Source organism: Anomaloglossus baeobatrachus, chromosome 7 (genome assembly GCF_048569485.1).
Source record: "Anomaloglossus baeobatrachus isolate aAnoBae1 chromosome 7, aAnoBae1.hap1, whole genome shotgun sequence".
NCBI classification, from domain to species: Eukaryota; Metazoa; Chordata; class Amphibia; order Anura; family Aromobatidae; genus Anomaloglossus; species Anomaloglossus baeobatrachus.
This window is the reverse complement of record NC_134359.1, coordinates 292222942-292249448: the sequence shown is the minus strand read 5'-3', so window position 1 is coordinate 292249448 and position 26507 is coordinate 292222942. Positions and strand designations below refer to the sequence as shown.

At 46.8% G+C, this 26507-nt stretch overlaps 1 protein-coding gene across 2 annotated transcripts in view; it reads right to left on the bottom strand.

Moving 5' to 3' along the window:
- SEPTIN12 (septin 12) overlaps window positions 1–26507 on the bottom strand; it is a 121166-nt gene that overhangs the window by 82133 nt on the left and 12526 nt on the right. Inside the window, exon 1 of one of the 2 annotated variants that reach the window (XM_075318435.1) lies at window positions 8363–8670. The exons of the other annotated variant lie outside the window; for it this stretch is intronic. The gene's annotated coding sequence lies outside the window, so the exon portion shown is untranslated. Of the gene's footprint in view, window positions 1–8362; window positions 8671–26507 lie in introns of those variants that run through there. 2 annotated transcript variants of the gene reach the window in all.

Sequence of the window (26507 nt, the reverse complement as noted above, 5' to 3'; positions counted from 1 at the left end):
GCCAATTTGTGAAAGAGGTTCTCAACCAAAATTTCTAAAAATCTGATTACTAAAACTGTCCAAGAGTGAGATAAGATACTTCTATCCCTCTCTACAGACTGATTTCTAAAATACATTCTCCATCTGAATTTCTAAATATCTGATTACTAAAACCAGTTAAAGATGGGATATAATGCTTCTATCCTTCTCTACAAGCCAATTTGTAAAAGAGATTCTCAACCGAAATTTCTAAAAATCTGATTACTAAAGCTGTCCGAGAGTGAGAGAAGCTGCTTCTATCCCTCTCTACAGGCTGATTTCTAAATTACTTTCTCCATCTGAATTTCTAAATATCTAATTACTAAAACTGTCCGAGACGGAGATGACGATGACGTGCGTCTATCCTTCTTCTATACTCCTGCTTTTATTTTTCTATCCAGATCTATTTATGAAAGAGTTTATATTATATATCTAAATGTCTAGATATCTTGTTACTAAACCTGGCTGATGAGATGCTGCTATTGTGACGCCCTGGACTAGCCAGGTAGTCACAGATAGCGCCCCGCATAACACCTGTCCCTCACTAGGTAACACCAGCCAACCACATTAAACCCTAGTCACCTCCCTCAGGGTTTGATGGACACAACAGGGGGCGGAGCCAGGCAGTTGGCGACGCCCACCGAGGAGTTCATAGGTCCTGAGGCAGGTAAAACAACGAGATGAGTTTTGGAGTGGAGTAGAGTGGAAGCAGGCCTGTGGCACAGGTCTGCAGTAGTCTGACAGGTGTCTGGGTTGGAGCCCGGGCACCGTTGGCTAGGAGGCATATGGTGGCCTCAGCCTGCAGGAGCCAGGGAGACGGCTAGGAGGAACCGTGGTGGACCGGGACAGGGTAGTGGCCCGCCAGTACCGACCCGGGGAACAGACCCGGAAACCGGAGCACAAAGGGGGGTACTCAGACCCTGACGCTAGGTCCAGAAGCTACTGGGGACTAGCTAATTAACTGATTGAGGCTAGGACTTTAGGTCCTTTCCCACCCAAATCCCGACTGAAGACAACAGCCCAACGAGAGGGATAGAAAGCCACCGCACAGGCAGAGAGATCCCACGGGCCAGCGTCTGCGGGCAACGGGCTCTCCCGACATCCACAAGGCCGGGGAGCGGGCTACCGACGCTGAAGCGCAGGCAGCCACAAAGACACAACACGGTGCAGGAGCAAGGCAGAGACCACCAGCCGGGTGGGGGACCAGACGCAGCCGGCTGCGGGCATCGACCACCATCATCTTGGTTTACCAGAGACTTGTGTGTGTTACTAATCGTGAGTACAACAGTGCCCTACGGCCGCGCACCTCCCTGCACCGCCCATAATCCAAGCACCCCAACGGATCCCGGGGCCACCATCCCTACCCACGGAGGGGTTAACATCTTGCTGCGCAATATCTCCCCCGGGTGCCCAGTAACCGCAGCGGTGGTGTCCACCTTCACCACAACCCGTGGGTGGCGTCACAAACTTAAAACACGGCTCCGGCCGTACACCTACGTCCCCTTAAAAGCGCCAGTCCCCCTTCAGATCGAAGTGGACCACGGGGCCCCCGGGTCCGGAGACGCTCGAGCCACCACCCGGCGAGTCCGGACCCGAGCGGCTCGGTTGCAGCCGAGCGTGGGGCGGTGCACTATCATTCTCTCTAGAACGATTTGTGAAAGATATTTTCTACCTAAATTTCTAAAAATCTGATTACTAAAACTGGCTCAGAGATTGCGATGCGATGCTTCACTCACTTCTATGTCTATCCTTTTCTTCATATTGATTTGTAAAAGAGGTTCTCCACCTAAATTTCTAAAAATTTGATTACTAAAACCAGCTCAGATCACGATGACCTGCATCTTCCCTTCTTCTATATTCCTGCTTTTATTCTTCTATCCAGATCTATTAATGAAAAAGTTTTATATATCTAAATGTCTAAATATCTTGTTACTAAAACTGGCTGATGAGATGCTTCTATCATTCGCTACAGAACGATTTGTGAAAGATGTTTTCAACCTAAATTTCTAAAAATCTGATTACTAAAACTAGATGAGATGACAATGACATGCGTGTATTCTTCTTCTATACTCTTGCTTTTATTATTCTATCCAGATCTATGTATGAAAGAGTTTATATATCTAAATGTCTAGATATCTTGTTACTAAAACTGGCTGAGAGAATGTGATGAGATGCTTCTATCATTCTCTCCAGAATGATTTGTGAAAAATGTTTTCTACCTAAATTTCTAAAAATCTGATTACAAGGACCATCTGAGATAAGGATGACGAGCTCCTATCCTTCTTCTGCTTTTATACTTCTATCCAGACCTATTTGTGAAAGAGGTCTATCTAGCTACATTTCTAAAAATCTGATTACTAATACCAGCTAAGATAGGGATGAGATGCTTCTATCCCTTATTCCAGACCTATGTTGACTTACAAACTGCCACAGTCACCTGTGTTATTCGGCAGTATATCCCTAGGAATCAGTCTGCCTAAAGCAGATACCACCAAACAAAAATAGGGTTCTTTCCCCCCTAAAAAACAGTTTGATACCACCTTTAAAGCTGTCAGTCCAACATCTTCCCCAACTCCACATAAACATGTTCAATAGAGGCAAGTGAGGCTATCTTCTGCTATAAGCATCAGCCATGTTGTAATCCAATATGTTGTGCATTGGTACTGTCGACTGTACCAAAACCCTTATGAAATCCGTACCTAGCGAGAATAACCATCTTTTTTTTTTCCTGTAGTGGTCACCGTCTGATGCGTTGACTTAAACAAGCAGCTGCCATTTTCTGCAGATGTTCAGACATGTCAGGCTCATGACATCACGGAGAGATCTGAAGATTTGTTTTCTACTTGGCTTATTTTTAGAACTGGTTTATGGACACAATTTATGGGTTGAAAGTCTTTTGGTGAGATTTATGGGATAATAGTGCTACTTGAATTATTAGATCATCAGCCAGTTATGTATTTTACATTATAGAAAAATCTGATTAATAAAGCGAAGTGAGAGAGATCAGGACCTGATTTAAGTGCTGCCTGGTACTTCGACTGTCGGACAGCTTTTTAGCTGAAGGCTATATTGTTAATTTGTTAATGGCAGAGAAAGCGAACAACAACAGGCAGCAGACACATTATATTATTCCTCATTTTAGCCTGCACTAGTAATCAGATTTTTAGAAAAAATATAGTGGAAAAATACATTTTATTATACCTTTGCTTGTGGCTCACGAATGGTGACAGTTTAGGATTTTTCTACTGATATCCTGTTGTAGATTGCCATAGATTATCCGATCAGCTAGTTATGTATTTTACTTTGTAGAAAAATCTGATTAATAAAGCCAAGTGAGAGAGATCAGGACTTGATTTAAGTGCTGCCTGGTACTTCGACTGTCGGACAGCTTTTTAGCTGAAGGCTATATTGTTAATTTGTTAATGGCTGAGAAAGCGAACAGCCACTGGCAGCAGGCACAGTCTATTATTCCTCATCTTAGCCTGCACTATTAATCAGATTTTTAGAAAAAATATAGTGGAAAAATAAATTTTATTTTGACTTTGCTTGTGGCTCAGGAATGGTGATAGTTGAGGATCCTTCTACTAATATCCTGTCCTAGACTGCCATAGATTATCCGATCAGCTAGTTATGTATTTTACTTTCTAGAAAAATCTGATTAATAAAGCCAAGTGAGAGAGATCAGGACTTGATTTAAGTGCTGCCTGGTACTTCGACTGTCGGATAGCTTTTTAGCTGAAGGCTATATTGTTAATTTGTTAATGGTAGAGAAACTGAACAGCCACAGGCAGCAGTCACATTCTATTACTCCTCATCTTAGCCTGCACTAGTAATCAGATATTTAGAAAAATAAAGTGGAAAAATACATTTTATTATGCCTTTGCTTGTGGCTCACGAATGGTGACAGTTTAGGATTTTTCTACTGATATCCTGTTGTAGACTGCCATAGATTATCCGATCAGCAAGTTATGTATTTTACTTTGTAGAAAAATCTGATTAATAAAGCCAAGTGAAAGAGATCAGGACTTGATTTAAGTGCTGCCTGGTCCTTCGACTGTCGGATAGCTTTTTAGCTGAAGGCTATATTGTTAATTTGTTAAATGGCAGAGAAAGCAAACAGTCACATTGTATTATTCCTTATCTCAGCCTGCACTATTAGGCTATGTTCACACTAGAAAAATGATTTTTCTTAAGAAATTTCTTAAGAAATTTCTTAAGAGTGCACCTGTGATAAAAACGCACCAAAAACGCACCTGCGTTTTTGCCGCGTTTTCGGTGCGTTTTTGGTGCGTTTTCGGCCCGTTTTTGGTGCGTTTTTACCGCTGGTTGCTCCCTGCGTTATTGTGCCAATTATCTATGGCAAAAAACGCAGTTAGCTGCAGAAAAGAAGTGACATGCTCATTCTTTTTCTTAAGAAAATTCTTTCAGTAGATTTTCTTAAGAAAAAAACGCAGTGTGCGCACAGCTAATTTTCTTTGCCATAGGTTTTGCTGGGGAATGTCTGCAGAAAGGTTACAAGAATTTCTCAAGAAATTTCTGCAGCAAAAACGGACCCAAAACGCAGGTAAAAAACGCAGTGTATGAACATAGCCTTAATCAGATTTTTAGAAAAATAAAGTGGAAAAATAAATTTTATTATGCATTTGCTTGTGGCTCAGTAATGGTGACAGTTTAGGATCCTTCTACTGATATCCTATCCTAGACTGCCATCATTTATCCAATGCATTGAATTAAGTCTAAAACTTAAAGGGAAGAGCCTGAAAAAAAGGAAAAGGGGGGAGAAGAAGGTGTGGTCTTAAGTCTGGGTGACCCTGTGACTAAATTATCAGGGATATCTGGATCAATATTCACTAGGGTCCAGCATCAGTCTTTCCTCATGTGTATATCAGTTCTCCATAAACTCTCTGCTTGCTGTCAGTGAATGAGAATCAAAATGAGTGCAAAAATTATATACTTTACCATAAAAAAGCTAGTACTTTGTAAAGTACAGAAAGGATGGCTAAGCCTTCTGTAGTGCAGAGTCCGTGCATCTCCCCCAGGGGTGCTCCTAATGAAGGTAATTCTAGTAATCCCCAATTCATTATCCACTTTTAAACCTCGTCACTTAGTTTACAAAAGTCATTACAAGCCTGAATAAAAGATTGTTCGCTCATTGGGGAAGAGGGAGGGAGCGCAGAATTACAAGGGATCGCTCAACTTCTGTGGTTAACGCCTGGAGGCCAAGTATCCTGACTGGCCCTCCGTGACCCCAGCTTATCTCCAGTAAATTGTACACAGGTAGGAAACTCTTAGCATACCTTCACAATCGGCATGCTGGGAGTTGTAGTTTTGAAACAGTTGGAGAACCCCAAGGTGGTAATCACTCTTACAGAACTACTTAGTAGTGTTGCCCAAAGGGTCTTCTGATGTCTAGTACCAAGGGTGGGACATTCTTGATACAGGGGTTGGTTAAGTCTGGACTATTTACAAGGTCTACAAACGTAGCACCTGGGTTCTTTTGGTTCATGGGTCTTTTAGAGACTCAAGGACTATACATATCATGTGCTGGTCCACTTGGTTTGCTTGAGGTCCAGGATCTTCAAGTTTCATCATAGAAGGTTGTAGACCTACAAGGAAGCGATTGATGCTAATGAGGCGTTATGGTCAAACTAATAAAGATAATAGGATCATCGGAAAGTTCTTCCCAAAGTTTCTTCGTAGGCTACTCCTATCCAACCCCTGGAATCGAAACAGAGGATAAAATACCATTCATGGCTGAGAAAACTGCCTATTCCTCTAGGTTTGCTATTGGGTACTGGCAAGAATCTGGTAGAAACAATCGAGGATTGCCAGATGAACGTCGGATGTTTGGACTACTGGAGGATCATGCTGAAAATCCATGCAGTCCGGAGAGCAGTCAGAATGATTGCGCTGGAAGTCCAATATGGCCAATGGTAAATACTCAGCCTGTGCCAGGGAGTAAGACCATCGGGGCCCATACACATACGAGCAAATGACAATTTTGGTGGGATTGAATGGCCTCTAGACTCTTCCGAACATATTTTGAAGAGAAGATCCATGTTGACTGTCAATGCTTGATTCTTTTATTCTCAAAGTGCCGGATAATCTTCCGGTGGGCCCAGGCACTAGCATCTGATGGCACAGCCGCCAATGCCCTTACTGATGGGGCCCAGTGAAGAGGGGTGCCCAAGCCGGTGAAGAGAGGGCCCGGCCGGGGTACTTACTTTGCTTTATTAAGCCCTGGCCGCAGTACCATATGGCTAATGTGCATGTGATGCGCATCACATGCAAATTAGCCATGTGCTGGCACCAGGGTCAGTGGAGAAGAGCAGAGCGCAGGCGCGTCATCCCGCGGCCCAACATGCATCATCGTGATGAGGTCATCAAGTTGCAACCTCATCACACTGCTGCAGGCAACGCAGAGCCCCGGAGGTGGAGAGGACACGACGGGGAAGGAAATTGTGCCGCCCCTGCAGCAGTGGAACTACTTGGATGCGGGGTTGCTGTGGCTCGAGGGTCTCCGGACTGGGGGCTTGCGGCCACTTCAAATGTAAGGGGATATTTACAGGGGATGAACGTTCGTCACGCCACCTGCGAGTCACAGTAAAGGGGAGTACCGCTGCTGTCGAAGGGAGTACCGGGGCAGATTGTGTGAGGCAGCCAGGTGTCCGTCCCTCCACAGGTAGGGAAGGTCCCGGATAATGGGGATTTGGTGAACGGGTGGCTTGGCCTTGGGAAGCAGGGTGCAGATTACTCACTGCGGTAGTCGTGGTGCTGGATCAGGTGGAATAAGCAAACCCTCACACAGATGGTAAACCAAAGTCTCTAGGCACCGCAGTCTCTACGGGGGGAGCCAGTCAAGGTCCCGCTCCCACCAGTGTCACTTGGCAAGTCCGGAGCCCTGCCTCTGTGCACAAATTGATTGACCATTGTGGCCCTTGGCTTGAAGCTTTCGGGGCCCCGATACCTGTGTGTATGGCAGCTGTGCTCTTGGTGGCTGGCACTTGGGATTTCAGTGGGTTGTGTATTTTGGAGAACCTTATCCTCCGCGTTGTGCTGGTGCCTCCAATCTTTGAGCTCTTGGGCAAAGTTCATAAAGAAACTATCCTCCATAGGTTAATTATCAGGTTGCTTGAAGCTACTCCCCGATCTAGGGTCCTGTACCCCGCCGTGCTCGGTACCGGTAAGGTGGCTGGGCTTTCTGTTGCCAACAGTCTTCCTAGACTGCGTCTGTTACACTTCTGTCCAGTGTTCCTAATACCGGTCCCCGACTCCTGTGGTACCGGACCACCGTTTGCGACCCAACCTGTCACCTCCCTGGGAGCTCCAACTCCCCTGCTGCTCACTCTTTGAGGGCTAACTCTGTCCTCCTTGTCTCCCCTCCTAGCTGTCTGCCTGACCCCTAGGTGGATGGCCGTGCTCCAACTTGACCAACCCACTGGTGTGTCGGTCCAGCCCTGGTGTGAGGTGTGGTTGGGATTTGTAGTGCGGATGTCAGTGACACTGTTGATGGGAACCTGGAACCATGGGGGGTAGGCCCTGCACCCTGGTGTACAGAATGCAGTTCCCTGTAGCACCCTGATGTAGATAAGTGCTCCATGAACAGAAGACAGGGCAGGGGAGACGAGTATAAGAGTAAGGTCGGGGACCTTAGATGAGAACCACCTTGGAGAGGTGCTTTAAGAAGTGTATTACCTTGTATTATACCCTGATATTAGCATATTTAACCACACAATTGGTGGTCTTCTATTTATTTCTATGTAGATACATAGTGGGCCACAAAAATTATTTTCTCCGGTCCAACGCTGAGCTCGGTCCAATTAGGAGAGGGAACAAAGAAGTGGTTTCTGTATTCTTCTGATGGCCTAGCCTACTGTGGGAACAGAGCATTGGACATGCTTAAATCCAATATGCCCAATCCTTTTTTTCTCCACCATCTAGGTCAAGTCAAAACACCACTTTACACATTAAACCAGTCGATATTTAAGAGAAGATGCAGGCTATAAGTGGGCAACACAAAGTAGCTCCTGTAACTATAAAATGAGTGTGGTAATTACAGGTTTGGGATATCGGAGCCACCTCTATCTACCTCTATTATGGTAACGGCACAATGTTTGGCGTCGGGAGACAAGGGGTTAAATCGTGTTGCTTTTGCCAACATTCCTCCTATGAATTGAGCATGACAAAGTAGGGAGGGAAAAGGTCCCATCCTCCACCCTAATCAATTCAGTATTATCAAAGCCATAAAACAGGTCCTAATAGGTAGGAGGCAAGTAAGATCTTGTGAGGAACCTGTGCCCAACGATTCCCCTCACTCAACATGTCACCTCCAAGGAATGCTCACCCCCTTGTAGACAGATCCACGTCCTCCCAGGAGGATGAGGGTTTTCTTCATTTCCACATTTGAGGTTGATTTCTTTTAGGGTTCATGTCACAGTAAAATGTTGGATTGTGGAGAAGATAAGAGCAGGAGATATGGACTGGGGTCAGAAGGGTCAAAGATTGGGACTCTGGTTAGTGATGGGTAAAGGTGGGGATCCGGGAGGCAGCAGATATGGAGACCGTGGGCTAAGGACCTGAATCACGATGGATAAAGGGAAACAGAGAAGGGCAGGGATACGACATAGAAAGGAAGGATCCGGGGCAGGTACACAGAGAAGGAAGGAGGAAAGGGGCAAGGACATGGACAGCCGGGCAGAGAAGGGCAGAGATACCACATAGAAAGGAAGGATCCGTGGCAGGTACACAGAGAAGGAAGGAGGAAAGGGGCAAGGACATGGACAGCCGGGCAGAGAAGGGCAGAGATACCACATAGAAAGGAAGGATCCGTGGCAGGTACACAGAGAAGGAAGGAGGAAAGGGGCAAGGACATGGACAGCCAGGCAGAGAAGGGCAGAGATACTACATAGAAAGGAGGGATCCGGGGCAGGTACACAGAGAAGGAGGGAGGAAAGAGGCAAGGACATGGACAGCCAGGCAGAGAAGGGCAGAGATACTACATAGAAAGGAGGGATCCGGGGCAGGTACACAGAGAAGGAAGGAGGAAAGAGGCAAGGACATGGACAGCCAGGCAGAGAAGGGCAGAGAAACTACATAGAAAGGAAGGATCCTGGGCCGGTACACAGAGAAGGAAAGTAGGAGGAAAGGGGCAAGGACATGGACAGCCACGCAGAGAAGGGCAGAGATACTACATAGAAAGGAAGGATCCTGGGCAGGTACACAGAGAAGGTAGGAGGAAAGGGGCAAGAACATGGACAGCCAGGCAGAGAAGGGCAGAGATACTACATAGAAAGGAAGGATCCTGGGCAGGTACACAGAGAAGGAAGGAAGGAGGAAAGGGGCAAGGACATGGACAGCCAGGCAGAGAAGGACAGAGATACTACATAGAAAGGAAGGATCCTGGGCAGGTACACAGAGAAGGAAGGAAGGAGGAAAGGGGAAAGGACATGGACAGCCAGGCAGAGAAGGGCAGAGATACTAGATAGAAAGGAAGGATCCTGGGCAGGTACACAGAGAAAGTAGGAGGAAAGGGGCAAGGACATGGACGGCAAGGACATGGACGGCCAGGCAGAAAAGGTCAGAGATACTAGATAGAAAGGAAGGATCCTGGGCAGGTACACAGAGAAGGAAGGAGGAAAGGGGCAAGGACACTGGACAGCCAGGCAGAGAAGGGCAGAGATACTACATAGAAAGGAGGGATCCTGGGCAGGTACACAGAGAAGGAAGGTATGAGGAAAGGGGCAAGGACATGGACAGCCAGACAGAGAAGGGCAGAGATACTACATAGAAAGAAAGGATCCTGGGCAAGTACACAGAGAAGGAAGGAAGGAGGAAAGGGGCAAGGACATGGACAGCCAGGCAGAGAAGGGCAGAGATACTACATAGAAAGGAAGGATCCTGGGCAAGTACACAGAGAAGGAAAGTAGGAGGAAAGGGGCAAGGACATGGACAGCCGGGCAGAGAAGGGCAGAGATACTACATAGAAAGGAAGGATCCTGGGCAGGTACACAGAGAAGGAAGGTATGAGGAAAGGGGCAAGGACATGGACAGCCAGACAGAGAAGGGCAGAGATACTACATAGAAAGAAAGGATCCTGGGCAAGTACACAGAGAAGGAAAGTAGGAGGAAAGGGGCAAGGACATGGACAGCCGGGCAGAGAAGGGCAGAGATACTACATAGAAAGGAAGGATCCTGGGCAGGTACACAGAGAAGGAAGGAGGAAAGGGGCAAGGACATGGACGGCAAGGACATGGACGGCCAGGCAGAAAAGGTCAGATACACTAGATAGAAAGGAAGGATCCTGGGCAGGTACACAGAGAAGGAAGGAGGAAAGGGGCAAGGACATGGACAACCAGGCAGAGAAGGGCAGAGATACTACATAGAAAGGAGGGGATCCTGGGCAGGTACACAGAGAAGGAAGGAGGAAAGGGGCAAGGACATGGACAACCAGGCAGAGAAGGGCAGAGATACTACATAGAAAGGAGGGATCCGGGGCAGGTACACAGAGAAGGAAGGAGGAAAGAGGCAAGGACATGGACAGCCAGGCAGAGAAGGGCAGAGATACTACATAGAAAGGAGGGAACCGGGGCAGGTACACAGAGAAGGAAGGAGGAAAGGGGCAAGGACATGGACAGCCAGGCAGAGAAGGGCAGAGAAACTACATAGAAAGGAAGGATCCTGGGCCGGTACACAGAGAAGGAAAGTAGGAGGAAAGGGGCAAGGACATGGACGGCCAGGCAGAAAAGGTCAGAGATACTAGATAGAAAAGAAGGCATCTGGGGCAGGTACACAGAGAAGGAAGGAGGAAAGGGGCAAGGACGTGGACAGCCAGGCAGAGAAGGGCAGGAACTGAAGAGGGCAGGATGATAAGGGAAAGTAGAGGATGGAAACAATTCCGTGCAGGTGCAAAGAAGGGACAAAGATTAGGGCCCTGGTCAGTGACAGGTAAAAGGTAGGGATTTGGTAGGCAGTAGAAATGGAGACCGGGGTTAAGGACCTGATTCAGTTAAGGACCAAAATCAGGATGGATAAAGGAAAACAGAGAAGGGCAGAGATACTACATGAAAAGGAAGGGATCCTGGGCAGGTACACAGAGAAGGAAGGAGGAAAGGGGCAAGGACATGGACGGCCAGGCAGAGAAGGGCAGGATGAGAAGGGTAAGTAGAGGATGGAAAGGTTTCCGGACAGGTGCAGAGAAGGGCAGGGATTGTGGCTATTTAGGATTAGGGCAGAGTCACTGAACTGATAGGCAAAGAAGGGTAGATAAGAGAGAAAAGCAGAGATTGAGAGAAGGCAGGTGAAAATGACAGAGATACTGCACAGTTATACAGAGAAAGAAGGGTACACAGAGAGGGCAGGGTGATGGTCAGGGAGGTGAAAGGCAGGGAGGACGCTGGAGAGGTAGGCAGAAAATGGCAGAGGAGTAAAAAGGGAAAAGTGCAGAGATTGTAGACAGATTGGAGGAGAAAGACAGGTATATTGGGCAGATAGGCAGAGACCTAGGTAGAGAAGGGCAGGGAACCTAGGTAGGCAGAGAAGGGCAGGGAACCTAGGGAGGCAGAGAAGGGCAGGGAACCTAGGTAGGCAGAGAAGGGCAGGAAACCTAGGTAGGTAGAGAAGGGCAGGGAACCTAGGTAGGCAGAGAAGGGCAGGGAACCTAGGTAGGTAGAGAAGGGCAGGGAACCTAGGTAGGTAGAGAAGGGCAGGGAACCTAGGTAGGCAGAGAAGGGCAGGGAACCTAGGTAGGTAGAGAAGGGCAAGGAACCTAGGTAGGTAGAGAAGGGCAGGGAACCTAGGTAGGCAGAGAAGGGCAGGGAATCTAGGTAGGCAGAGAAGGGCAGGAACCTAGGTAGGTAGAGAAGGGCAGGAACCTAGGTAGGTAGAGAAGGGCAGGAACCTAGGTAGGTAGAGAAGGGCAAGGAACCTAGGTAGGCAGAGAAGGGCAGGGAATCTAGGTAGGCAGAGAAGGGCAGGAACCTAGGTAGGTAGAGAAGGGCAGGAACCTAGGTAGGTAGAGAAGGGCAGGAACCTAGGTAGGTAGAGAAGGGCAAGGAACCTAGGTAGGCAGAGAAGGGCAGGGAACCTAGGTAGGTAAAGAAGGGCAAGGAACCTAGGTAGGTAGAGAAGGGCAAGGAACCTAGGTAGGTAGAGAAGGGCAAGGAACCTAGGTAGGCAGAGAAGGGCAGGGAACCTAGGTAGGTAGAGAAGGGCAGGGAACCTAGGTAGGTAGAGAAGGGCAAGGAACCTAGGTAGGCAGAGAAGGGCAGGGAACCTAGGTAGGTAGAGAAGGGCAAGGAACCTAGGTAGGCAGAGAAGGGCAGGGAACCTAGGTAGGCAGAGAAGGGCAAGGAACCTAGGTAGGTAGAGAAGGGCAGGGAATCTAGGTAGGCAGAGAAGGGCAAGGAACCTAGGTAGGTAGAGAAGGGCAGGGAACCTAGGTAGGTAGAGAAGGGCAGGGAACCTAGGTAGGTAGAGAAGGGCAAGGAACCTAGGTAGGCAGAGGGAACCTAGGTAGGCAGAGAAGGGCAGGGAACCTAGGTAGGCAGAGAAGGGCAAGGAACCTAGGTAGGTAGAGAAGGGCAGGGAATCTAGGTAGGCAGAGAAGGGCAGGGAACCTAGGTAGGCAGAGAAGGGCAGGGAACTTAGGTAGGCAGAGAAGGGCAGGGAACCTAGGTAGGTAGAGAAGGGCAGGGAACCTAGGTAGGTAGAGAAGGGCAGGGAACCTAGGTAGGTAAAGAAGGGCAAGGAACCTAGGTAGGTAGAGAAGGGCAAGGAACCTAGGTAGGCAGAGAAGGGCAAGGAACCTAGGTAGGCAGAGAAGGGCAGGGAACCTAGGTAGGTAGAGAAGGGCAGGGAACCTAGGTAGGTAGAGAAGGGCAAGGAACCTAGGTAGGCAGAGAAGGGCAGGGAACCTAGGTAGGTAGAGAAGGGCAAGGAACCTAGGTAGGCAGAGAAGGGCAGGGAATCTAGGTAGGCAGAGAAGGGCAGGGAACCTAGGTAGGTAAAGGGCAAGGAACCTAGGTAGGCAGAGAAGGGCAGGGAACCTAGGTAGGCAGAGAAGGGCAAGGAACCTAGGTAGGTAGAGAAGGGCAGGGAACCTAGGTAGGCAGAGAAGGGCAGGGAACCTAGGTAGGCAGAGAAGGGCAGGGAACCTAGGTAGGCAGAGAAGGGCAAGGAACCTAGGTAGGTAGAGAAGGGCAGGGAATCTAGGTAGGCAGAGAAGGGCAAGGAACCTAGGTAGGTAGAGAAGGGCAGGGAACCTAGGTAGGTAGAGAAGGGCAGGGAACCTAGGTAGGTAGAGAAGGGCAAGGAACCTAGGTAGGCAGAGGGAACCTAGGTAGGCAGAGAAGGGCAGGGAACCTAGGTAGGCAGAGAAGGGCAAGGAACCTAGGTAGGCAGAGAAGGGCAGGGAACCTAGGTAGGTAGAGAAGGGCAGGGAACCTAGGTAGGTAGAGAAGGGCAAGGAACCTAGGTAGGCAGAGAAGGGCAGGGAACCTAGGTAGGTAGAGAAGGGCAAGGAACCTAGGTAGGCAGAGAAGGGCAGGGAACCTAGGTAGGCAGAGAAGGGCAAGGAACCTAGGTAGGTAGAGAAGGGCAGGGAATCTAGGTAGGCAGAGAAGGGCAAGGAACCTAGGTAGGTAGAGAAGGGCAGGGAACCTAGGTAGGTAGAGAAGGGCAGGGAACCTAGGTAGGTAGAGAAGGGCAAGGAACCTAGGTAGGCAGAGGGAACCTAGGTAGGCAGAGAAGGGCAGGGAACCTAGGTAGGCAGAGAAGGGCAAGGAACCTAGGTAGGTAGAGAAGGGCAGGGAATCTAGGTAGGCAGAGAAGGGCAGGGAACCTAGGTAGGCAGAGAAGGGCAGGGAACCTAGGTAGGTAGAGAAGGGCAAGGAACCTAGGTAGGCAGAGAAGGGCAGGGAACCTAGGTAGGCAGAGAAGGGCAGGGAACCTAGGTAGGTAGAGAAGGGCAGGGAACCTAGGTAGGTAGAGAAGGGCAGGGAATCTAGGTAGGCAGAGAAGGGCAAGGAACCTAGGTAGGTAGAGAAGGGCAGGGAACCTAGGTAGGTAGAGAAGGGCAGGGAACCTAGGTAGGTAAAGAAGGGCAAGGAACCTAGGTAGGTAGAGAAGGGCAAGGAACCTAGGTAGGCAGAGAAGGGCAGGGAACCTAGGTAGGTAGAGAAGGGCAGGGAACCTAGGTAGGCAGAGAAGGGCAGGGAACCTAGGTAGGTAGAGAAGGGCAAGGAACCTAGGTAGGCAGAGAAGGGCAGGGAACCTAGGTAGGTAGAGAAGGGCAAGGAACCTAGGTAGGCAGAGAAGGGCAGGGAATCTAGGTAGGCAGAGAAGGGCAGGGAACCTAGGTAGGTAAAGGGCAAGGAACCTAGGTAGGCAGAGAAGGGCAGGGAACCTAGGTAGGCAGAGAAGGGCAAGGAACCTAGGTAGGTAGAGAAGGGCAGGGAACCTAGGTAGGCAGAGAAGGGCAGGGAACCTAGGTAGGCAGAGAAGGGCAGGGAACCTAGGTAGGCAGAGAAGGGCAAGGAACCTAGGTAGGTAGAGAAGGGCAGGGAACCTAGGTAGGCAGAGAAGGGCAGGGAACCTAGGTAGGCAGAGAAGGGCAAGGAACCTAGGTAGGTAGAGAAGGGCAGGGAACCTAGGTAGGCAGAGAAGGGCAGGGAACCTAGGTAGGCAGAGAAGGGCAGGGATCCTAGGTAGGCAGAGAAGGGCAAGGAACCTAGGTAGGTAGAGAAGGGCAGGGAACCTAGGTAGGCAGAGAAGGGCAGGGATCCTAGGTAGGCAGAGAAGGGCAGGGATCCTAGGTAGGCAGAGAAGGGCAGGGATCCAGGACAAGAAGGAATAAGAGGGCATGGCTACTGGACAGAATGATACAGGAAGGCAGGGGTCTGTACGGCGCAGGCAATGATATAATATACAAGTATGCAGCCACAGGTCTGAGTGATGTGTAGGGGCACAGGTTTAACCGCTCATTGCCCACAGCGCTCCCCGATCAGACATGATCTGTGTTATGTTCTGTGCTCGCTCTCTTCTCAGATCTGACAGCTTTCGCCTGCAGCCAGAAAGACGAGAGCGGCTTCAACAAACTGTAAAGGAAATTGAACGGTGTAAAAAATGACAATTTCAACTGTTTTTATAACCGAGAAATGGAAATGCCAAAAAATACACGATCTAGGCGATTTCCCTTTAAATAGTTTCCCTTGGAGAATGACATCATCCTGCGCAGATTATCCTAGAAGACAAATGACCCCAAATTCAGAAATATGACAAGACCCAGCACACCGCACACTGCATACTGACTATCCTCCAATCCCGGGTGGAGATTTGTATTCCTGACTTCCAAATTCTAATAATGTAGAAGTGGGGGCGCTGTTGCATGGCCATCTATGGCATTATTTGCCGTGACAATGGTGAAAAGCAGTACTGCATGTCATGAAATTAAATTTACTTTTTAATGGGATTTTACAAGTGATATCGAGAGAAAATCCAAACTCCTCATAATAAAAATGCAACAAAATACAATAAATTATATTTTTTTACAGTCCTGGTAAGAAATGCTACATCCCCTTTAAGTAACCTATTATTACAATTTTCTATTCTGGGTATATTTTGGCCATATATCCACTCCTTTTTTGCTCCCCCTTCTCTGAACTTATTATTCAGCGACGGATCTGAGTGAAAGGTGGAAAATTAAAGGTTCAGTAAACAGCGGGGACGGGGAGAAAAAAAGAAAAAGGATATTTGATGTATTAAAGTGCTGCGGGACATTATATCCCTCGCTACATCAAACACACAAGCCACGTATTGTCCGGCCAGGATGAAAAGGCTCCCACGCTTTTGTCCGGACCACGCCCCTGGCAAAGATCGCCACCTTTCATCTTTGCCCTCTGTTATAATGAATATCCCTACGGGGAGAAAGCGTCAGATTGTTATCCTCCTGTATGAGACAATTCAGCAATGACGGGGGGGGGGGAAAAAAACAGGCTCTGGATTACCTCCTGTAAGGGCGAGTAGAAGGAAAAATAGCTGCCAAATTTTTTGAAAAAAATTAAAAAATAAAAAAAAATTATATAAAATAATAATAATAATAATATTGTTTTTTAAATAATAATATAAATAATGATAATAATTAAAAATAACAATAATCTAAATAATATAAATAATAATATTAAATAAATAAATTATTTTTTAGGGGCCCCTACAGTCAAAATTGGGCCTCTCTCCTAGTGTAAGATTATATTTTCACGCTATGTGCACACAGTGCATTTTTTTTTTACTGTTTTTGATGCATTTTTTGAGAAATCTGCACCAAAATCTGCATTCTTCTAAAGTGCTGTGCGCACGTTGCTTTTTTTTCATAGCAGATTTGGTGCAGATTTTGGGGCAGAAAAAAAAATCTGCAGCAAGGCAATTGTTGGGACGCTTTTATGTATATATATATATACACACACACATACATACACATATATATATATATATATATATATATATATATATATATACATACATACACACACACACACATTATATATATATATATTTATATATATATATATATATATATATATATATATATATATATATACATACACACACACACACATATATATACACACATATACATATATATATATATATATATATATACATATATATACATACATATATATATATATATATATACATATATACCTATATGTATAATGTATATGTATATACATATATGTATAATATATACATATAATATATATACATATGTATAATATATATATATATATGTATAATATATATGTATAATATATATATACATATGTATAATATATATATATATATATATATATATGTATAATATATATATATATGTATAATATATACATATGTATAATATATATATGTATAATATATATATATATATATATATATATATACACACACACATTATATATATATATATATATTATATATAGATATTATATATATATATATGTATATATATACACACACATATACATATATGTATATGTGTATATATATATATATATATATATATATATATATATATATATATATATATATATATTTATTTTTTTTAGCCCTTCCAGCCATTAATTTCATAAAAAAAAATCATGGAAAAAAAAGCAAACAAAAACGCACCAAAAATACACATCTATTTTTCAGGGTTTTTTTTATGCTTTTTTTCTTCTACAAGGTGCACTCTTTTTTGGGCCTCGTTCTTCCATTGAGTACCGCAGTCTCATCATCGGGCTGGTCCCCCCCTTGTTTGTGTCTACAGTGGCTCATGGTGGGGCCCTATTTCAGTCCCCAAACTTTGAGCAATTATTCCGGTAGTTGTCCTCAGGAGAGGACAGACCAATGGTGCAACCTGTACGGCCGCAAAGGGGTCCAGAGTATGGGGGGGCCCATATCCACCTCCAAAACTTATAATGAGCTTTTGGGCTGCAAAGGGTCCATATACTGTTCTTGCACGGGGGGCCCCTTGTTACCCTGGTTGGGTTATGAAACTCTCCTGGAATCTGGGCACCCCCAGATCTGCTCCTCATAGGGCCCCATGGTTAATAGCCCTGTCCGACCAGTGGGCAGCATTCACCATACCCCGATGAGGAGGTCCCTGTTCCTCCTGACACCGGTCGGCTCTGCTCCATCGTGAGGGGCCCCCGCCGCTTATGGAGCTGTCATAACATTTCTGGAGTGCTTGTAGTAAAAATGGAAGATAAATTCCCCGGAGTAAGAGAGATTGATGAGAGTGTTTACCGCAGGGCGGACCGTGTGCGTGGCGCGATGACTGACAGGCGGTATTATCAGTACATCTGGTACAGAACCCCCCCCATACTAATCTAATAAATATCTGTATAGTATATGGGTGCCATAGGGGGGATTGGACCCTTTTGTAATTTGGTCTCCCCCCCTTTTGTATGTTTTTTTTTTATTTGAGCACTGTATGGCAGTATTATTTGAGAACTGTATAGAATATATATACTGCAGCGGGCACTATATGGTCACTATTAGATTATATGTTGATTGATATTGTGATAAAGCACTGTATAGCGATATTATTTGAGAACTGTATAGAATATATATACTGCAGCGGGCACTATATGAGCACTATTAGATTATATGATGACTGATATTGTGATAAAGCACTGTATGGCGGTATTATTTGAGAACTGTATAGAATATATATACTACAGTGGGCACTATATGGGCAATATTAGATTATATGATGACTGATATCGTGATAAAGCACTGTATGGCGGTATTATTTGAGAACTGTATAGAATATATATACTACAGTGGGCACTATATGGGCAATATTAGATTATATGATGACTGATATCGTGATAAAGCACTGTATGGCGGTATTATTTGAGAACTGTATAGAATATATATACTGCAGCGGGCACTATATGGGCACTATTAGATTATATGTTGACTGATATTGTGATAAAGCACTGTATGGCGGTATTTGAGAACTGAATAGAATATATATACTACAGTGGGCACTATATGGGCACTATTAGATTATATGATGACTGATATCGTGATAAAGCACTGTATGGCGGTATTATTTGAGAGCTGTATAGAATATATATACTGCAGCGGGCACTATATGGGCACTATTAGATTATATGTTGACTGATATTGTGATAAAGCACTGTATGGCGGTATTTGAGAACTGAATAGAATATATATACTACAGTGGGCACTATATGGGCACTATTAGATTATATGATGACTGATATTGTGATAAAACACTGTATGGCGGTATTATTTCAGCACTGTATGTAGGGGTTTGCAAATGATATAGAACTATTATGCACTGTGCACTGCATCAGGCATTATACATATACTATAACTGATACTATAATATATAATGGCTGCAACTGTGATATAGCGATATCAAATAGTTAAAAACTTTTATTACTTGAGCACCGTATGGCAGTATTATTTGGGAACTTGTATAGAACTGATTATTCTGCACTGAGGCAGGCAATATGATAATATTAGAATAAGTTGGCTGGTACTGTTGTATAGTAATATATTAAACAGCTGGAAAGATTATGGTGCAATTGTTTGAGCACAGTATGGCAGTATTCATTTAGACACTGTATAAAAGTAATATTTGTGCACTGCTTCAGACATTGAATGGACACTATATTAGATTATATGGTGGGTGGTACTGTGATATTGTAATGTATAGTGATATTATTTGAATACTGTATGGCAGTATTATTTGGGTACTGTATAAAACTACTATCTGTACACATCATAGCGGTATTATATGAGCATTATAGCTGACTTTATTAGAGTATATGTTGGCTGGTACTGTGAAATAGTAATGTATAGTGATATTATTTGAATACTGTATGGCAGTATTATTTGGGTACTGTATAAAACTACTATCTGTACACATCATGGCGGTATTATATGAGCATTATAGCTGACTTTATTAGAGTATATGTTGGCTGGTACTGTGAAATAGTAATGTACAGTGATATAATTTGACTACTGTATGGCAGTATTATTTGGGCACGGTATAAAACTACTATTTATGCAGATCATAGCGGCATTATATGAGCACAATAGCTATTAGAGATTATATGTTGGATAGTACTGTTGCATAGCAATATATAGCTCAGACACTTTATGGTGCAATTATTAGGGCACTGTATGGCGGTATTATTTTTTTTTTTACACTAAACAAAATTATATAAACTTTAGTCAGTGGTGTCTTGGGGGGTCTATGATCATTTCTATGACCCCAGATGCCATTTGTCCCATGTCAGGACTCATCCACAGGCCCAAACCTCTGTCATATACATTCCTAAACTACAATGACCCTCATCCTGTAGCCCTCACCGTCTGATGTTGCCCAGAAGACCAGACACAGAGAGGATGATCCCCATATGGCCAGGAAACAAGTGTGTCACCCTGTCACCGCCTGGTTGAGGCCTCACAGAATGGACGGGGTTTGGCGGCTTTCATGTTTGGTGTTTACAAATGGCGTCTCAAGTGGAGAAACCAGTTGTTGCCATCTGCCACTAAAATGTTCCATCTCTTCAGCTTATAAAAAAAAAAAACGCAGCGGGGGAAGGGGGGGTGTGCAAAGTTATACAAACTGCGACAACAGACAAAGCAGACGCTGAAATCCCCTAATTTCTGTACACACGGCGTGTTAGGACACAGCACATACATGAGGTGGGGGATCTTTCACGTTAGACTTCCACTTGAAGAAGCCACTTTCATTTTTTGGGCTATTTTCCATTTAGACGCACCCCCCTAAGAAAGCGGACACATGACAACATAAGGATTCCAATGTAAATATCGCTTCATTGAAATTAATGGTCCCCTTCGTTTGTTTCGATAAAAAAATTATGGCCTCAACGAACCAATGAAACTAGTAATTATTAGTGATGAGTGGGCACTACCATGCTCGGGTGCTCTGTAGTCATAACTAGTGATGAGCGGGCACTACCATGCTCAGGTGCTCTGTAGTCATAACTAGTGATGAGCGGGCACTACCATGCTCGGGTGCTCTGTAGTCATAACTAGTGATGAGCGAGCACTACCATGCTCGGGTGCTCTGTAGTCATAACTAGTGATGAGCGGGCACTACCATGCTCGGGTGCTCTGTAGTCATAACTAGTGATGAGCGGGCACTACCATGCTCGGGTGCTCTGTAGTCATAACTAGTGATGAGCGGGCACTACCATGCTCGGGTGCTCTGTAGTCATAACTAGTGATGAGTGGGCACTACCATGCTCGGGTGCTCTGTAGTCATAACTAGTGATGAGCGGGCACTACCATGCTCGGGTGCTCAGTACTGGTAACTAGTGGTGAGCGGGCACTACCATGCTCAGGTGCTCAGTACTGGTAACTAGTGATGAGCGGGCACTACCATGCTCAGGTGCTCAGTACTCTTAACTAATGATGAGCGGGCACTACCATGCTCGGGTGCTCTGTACTCGTAACTAGTGATGAGCGGGTACTACCATGCTCGGGTGCTCGGTACTCGTAACTAGTGATGAGCGGGCACTACCATGCTCAGGTGCTCAGTACTGGTAACTAGTGATGAGCGGGCACTACCATGCTCAGGTGCTCAGTACTGGTAACTAGTGATGAGCGGGCACTACCATGCTCGGGTGCTCAGTACTGGTAACTAGTGATGAGCGGGCACTACCATGCTCGGGTGCTCAGTACTCGTAACTAGTGATGAGCGGGCACTACCATGCTCAGGTGCTCAGTACTCGTAACTAGTAATGAGCGGGCACTACCATGCTCGGGTGCTCTGTACTCGTGACTAGTGATGAGCGGGCACTACCATGCTCGGGTCCTCAGTACTCGTAACTAGTGATGAGCAAGCACTACCATGCTCGGGTGCTCAGTACTCGTAACTAGTGATGAGCGGGCACTGCCATGCTCGGGTGCTCTGTACTGGTAACTAGTGATGAGCGAGCACTACCATGCTCGGGTGCTCAGTACTGGTAACTAGTGATGAGCGGGCACTACCATGCTCGGGTGCTTAGTACTGGTAACTAGTGATGAGCGGGCACTACCATGCTCAGGTGCTCAGTACTCGTAACTAGTGATGAGCGGGCACTACCATGCTCGGGTGCTCTGTACTCATAACTAGTGATGAGCGGGCACTACCATGCTCGGGTGCTCTGTAGTCGTAACTAGTGATGAGCTGGCACTACCATGCTCAGGTGCTCAGTACTCATAACTAGTGATGAGCGGGCACTACCATGCTCGGGTGCTCAGTACTGGTAACTAGTGATGAGTGAGCACTACCATGCTCAGGTGCTCAGTACTCGTAATTAGTGATGAGCGGGCACTACCATGCTCGTGTGCTCAGTACTCGTAACTAGTGATGAGCGAGCACTACCATGCTCAGGTGCTCAGTACTCGTAACTAGTGATGAGCGGGCACTACCATGCTCGGGTGCTCAGTACTCGTAACTAGTGATGAGCGGGCACTACCATGCTCGGGTTCTCAGTACTCGTAACTAGTGATGAGCGGGCACTACCATGCTCGGGAGCTCGGTGCTCGTAACTAGTGATGAGCGGGCACTACCATGCTCGGGTGCTCTGTACTCGTAACTAGTGATGAGCGGGCACTACCATGCTCAGGTGCTCAGTACTCGTAACTAGTGATGAGCGAGCACTACCATGCTCGGGCGCTCAGTACTCGTAACTAGTGATGAGCGGGCACTACCATGCTCAGGTGCTCGGTACTTGTAACTAGTGATGAGCGGGCACTACCATGCTCGGGTGCTCAGTACTCGTAACTAGTGATGAGCGGGCACTACCATGCTCGGGTGCTCAGTACTCGTAACTAGTGATGAGCGGGCACTACCATGCTCGGGTGCTCAGTACTCGTAACTAGTGATGAGCGGGCACTACCATGCTCGGGTTCTCAGTACTCGTAACTAGTGATGAGCGGGCACTACCATGCTCGGGAGCTCGGTGCTCGTAACTAGTGATGAGCGGGCACTACCATGCTCGGGTGCTCTGTACTCGTAACTAGTGATGAGCGGGCACTACCATGCTCAGGTGCTCAGTACTGGTAACTAGTGATGAGCGGGCACTACCATGCTCGGGTGCTCAGTACTCGTAACTAGTGATGAGCGGGCACTACCATGCTCGGGTGCTCAGTACTCGTAACAAGCAGTCAAACGCTTGGTTGGGCGCGATTTGTATATTGAATATAATGGAAGTCAATGAGGAACTCAAGCATTTTTCCAGATCTTCAGGAAAAATGCTGGAGTTCCCCATTGACTTTCTTATACTCTGGACAAGAGTCGAGACCATTGAAGCGTCCGACTGCTCATTACAAGTACCGAACACCCGAGCATGGTAGTGCCCGCTCATCACTAGTTACCAGTACAGAGCACCTGAGCATGGTAGTGCTCACTCATCACTAGTTACCAGTACCGAACACCCGAGCATGGTAGTGCCCACTCATCACTAGTTACCAGTACTGAGCACCCGAGCATGGTAGTGCCCGCTCATCACTAGTTACTAGTACTGAGCACCCGAGCATGGTAGTGCCCACTCATCACTAGTTACAAGTACCGAACACCCGAGCATGGTAGTGCCCGCTCATCACTAGTTACCAGTACCGAACACCCGAGCATGGTAGTGCCCGCTCATCACTAGTTACCAGTACTGAGCACCCGAGCATGGTAGTGCCCGCTCATCACTAGTTACTAGTACTGAGCACCCGAGCATGGTAGTGCCCACTCATCACTAGTTACAAGTACCGAACACCCGAGCATGGTAGTGCCCGCTCATCACTAGTTACTAGTACTGAGCACCCGAGCATGGTAGTGCCCGCTCATCACTAGTTACAAGTACCGAACACCCGAGCATGGTAGTGCCCGCTCATCACTAGTTACAAGTACCGAACACCCGAGCATGGTAGTGCCCGCTCATCACTAGTTACTAGTACTGAGCACCCGAGCATGGTAGTGCCCGCTCATCACTAGTTACAAGTACCGAACACCCGAGCATGGTAGTGCCCGCTCATCACTAGTTACTAGTACTGAGCACCCGAGCATGGTAGTGCCCACTCATCACTAGTTACGAATACCAAGCACCTGAGCATGGTAGTGCCCGCTCATCACTAGTTACAAGTACCGAACACCCGAGCATGGTAGTGCCCGCTCATCACTAGTTACTAGTACTGAGCACCCGAGCATGGTAGTGCCCACTCATCACTAGTTACGAATACCAAGCACCTGAGCATGGTAGTGCCCGTTCATCAGTAGTTACGAGTACTGAGCACCCGAGCATGGTAGTGCCTACTCATCACTAGTTACGAATACCAAGCACCTGAGCATGGTAGTGCCCGTTCATCAGTAGTTATGAGTACTGAGCACCCGAGCATGGTAGTGCCTACTCATCACTAGTTACAAGTATTGAGCACCCGAGCATGGTAGTGCTCACTCAATACTAGTTACGAGTACCGAGCACCTGAGCTTGGTAGTGCCCGTTCATCGCTAGTTAAGAGTACTGAGCACCCGAGCATGGTAGTGCCCGCTCATCACTAGTTACGAGTACTGAGCACCCGAGCATGGTAGTGCCCCCTCACTAGGTACAAGTACCAAGCATGGTAGTGCCCACTCATCACTAGTTACGAGTACTGAGCACCTGAGCATGGTAGTGCCCCCTCACTAGGTACAAGTACCAAGCATGGTAGTGCCCGCTCATCACTAGTTACGAGTACTGAGCAACCGAGGTAGTGCCCGCTCATCACTAGTCACAAATACTGAGCACCCAAGCATGGTAGTGCCCACTCATCGCTAGTTACGAGTTACAAGCACCTGAGCATGGTAGTGCTCGCTCATCACTAGTTACCAGTACTGAGCACCCGAGCATGGTAGTGCCCGCTCATCACTAGTCACAAGTACTGAGGACCTGAGCATGGTAGTGCCCACTCATCGCTAGTTACGAGTACTGAGCACCCGAGCATGGTAGTGCCTGCTCATCACTAGTCACAAGTACTGAGCACCTGAGCATGGTAGTGCCCGCTCATCACTAGTTACCAGTACTGAGCACCCGAGCATGGTAGTGCCTGCTCATCACTAGTTACCAGTACTGAGCACCTGAGCATGGTAGTGCCCGCTCATCACTAGTTACGAGTACTGAGCACCTGAGCATGGTAGTGCCCGCTCATCACTAGTTACCAGTACTGAGCACCTGAGCATGGTAGTGCCTGCTCATAACTAGTTACTAGTACTGAGCACCTGAGCATGGTAGTGCCCGCTCATCACTAGTTACCAGTACTGAGCACCCGAGCATGGTAGTGCCCGCTCATCACTAGTTACGAGTACTGAGCCCCCGAGCATGGTAGTGCCTGCTCATAACTAGTTACTAGTACTGAGCACCTGAGCATGGTAGTGCCCGCTCATCACTAGTTACCAGTACTGAGCACCCGAGCATGGTAGTGCCCGCTCATCACTAGTTACGAGTACTGAGCCCCCGAGCATGGTAGTGTCCGCTCATCACTAGTTACCAGTACTGAGCACCCGAGCATGGTAGTGCCTACTCATCACTAGTTACAAGTATTGAGCATGGTAGTGCTCACTCATTACTAGTTACGAGTACCGAGCACCTGAGCTTGGTAGTGCCCGTTCATCGCTAGTTAAGAGTACTGAGCACCCGAGCATGGTAGTGCCCGCTCATCACTAGTTACGAGTACTGAGCACCCGAGCATAGTAGTGCCCCCTCACTAGGTACAAGTACCAAGCATGGTAGTGCCCACTCATCACTAGTTACGAGTACTGAGCACCTGAGCATGGTAGTGCCCCCTCACTAGGTACAAGTACCAAGCATGGTAGTGCCCGCTCATCACTAGTTACGAGTACTGAGCAACCGAGGTAGTGCCCGCTCATCACTAGTCACAAATACTGAGCACCCAAGCATGGTAGTGCCCACTCATCGCTAGTTACGAGTTACGAGCACCTGAGCATGGTAGTGCTCGCTCATCACTAGTTACCAGTACTGAGCACCCGAGCATGGTAGTGCCCGCTCATCACTAGTCACAAGTACTGAGCACCTGAGCATGGTAGTGCCCACTCATCGCTAGTTACGAGTACTGAGCACCCGAGCATGGTAGTGCCTGCTCATCACTAGTCACAAGTACTGAGCACCTGAGCATGGTAGTGTCCACTCATCGCTAGTTACCAGTACTGAGCACCCGAGCATGGTAGTGCCCGCTCATCACTAGTTACCAGTACTGAGCACCTGAGCATGGTAGTGCCCGCTCATCACTAGTTACGAGTACTGAGCACCTGAGCATGGTAGTGCCTACTCATCACTAGTTACAAGTATTGAGCACCCGAGCATGGTAGTGCCCGCTCATCACTAGTTACGAGTACTGAGCCCCCGAGCATGGCAGTGCCCGCTCATCACTAGTTACCAGTACTGAGCACCTGAGCATGGTAGTGCCCGCTCATCACTAGTTACGAGTACTGAGCCCCCGAGCATGGCAGTGCCCGCTCATCACTAGTTACCAGTACTGAGCACCCGAGCATGGTAGTGCCCGCTCATCACTAGTTACCAGTACTGAGCACCTGAGCATGGTAGTGCCCGCTCATCACTAGTTACGAGTACTGAGCACCTGAGCATGGTAGTGCCCGCTCATCACTAGTTACGAGTACTGAGCACCTGAGCATGGTAGTGTCCGCTCATCACTAGTTACCAACAAACAAACAATACCAGTATACACGAGAAGTCTCGTGCCATAGTTAGCATATGGAGAAAGCCATATACAGAATATAAATGAAATAATGAAGGAAAAAATCTGTACAGAGACTTTATAGTTGAAATAGATACAAATTTTATTAAATACAAATTACAAAAGACAAAAGATTGTTGTGGTTAAAATTTGTAGAGACAGGTGATGATAGCCACCAATGATACCCTCATACCAACCTGGCACGCTTTACATGTTTAAGGGCA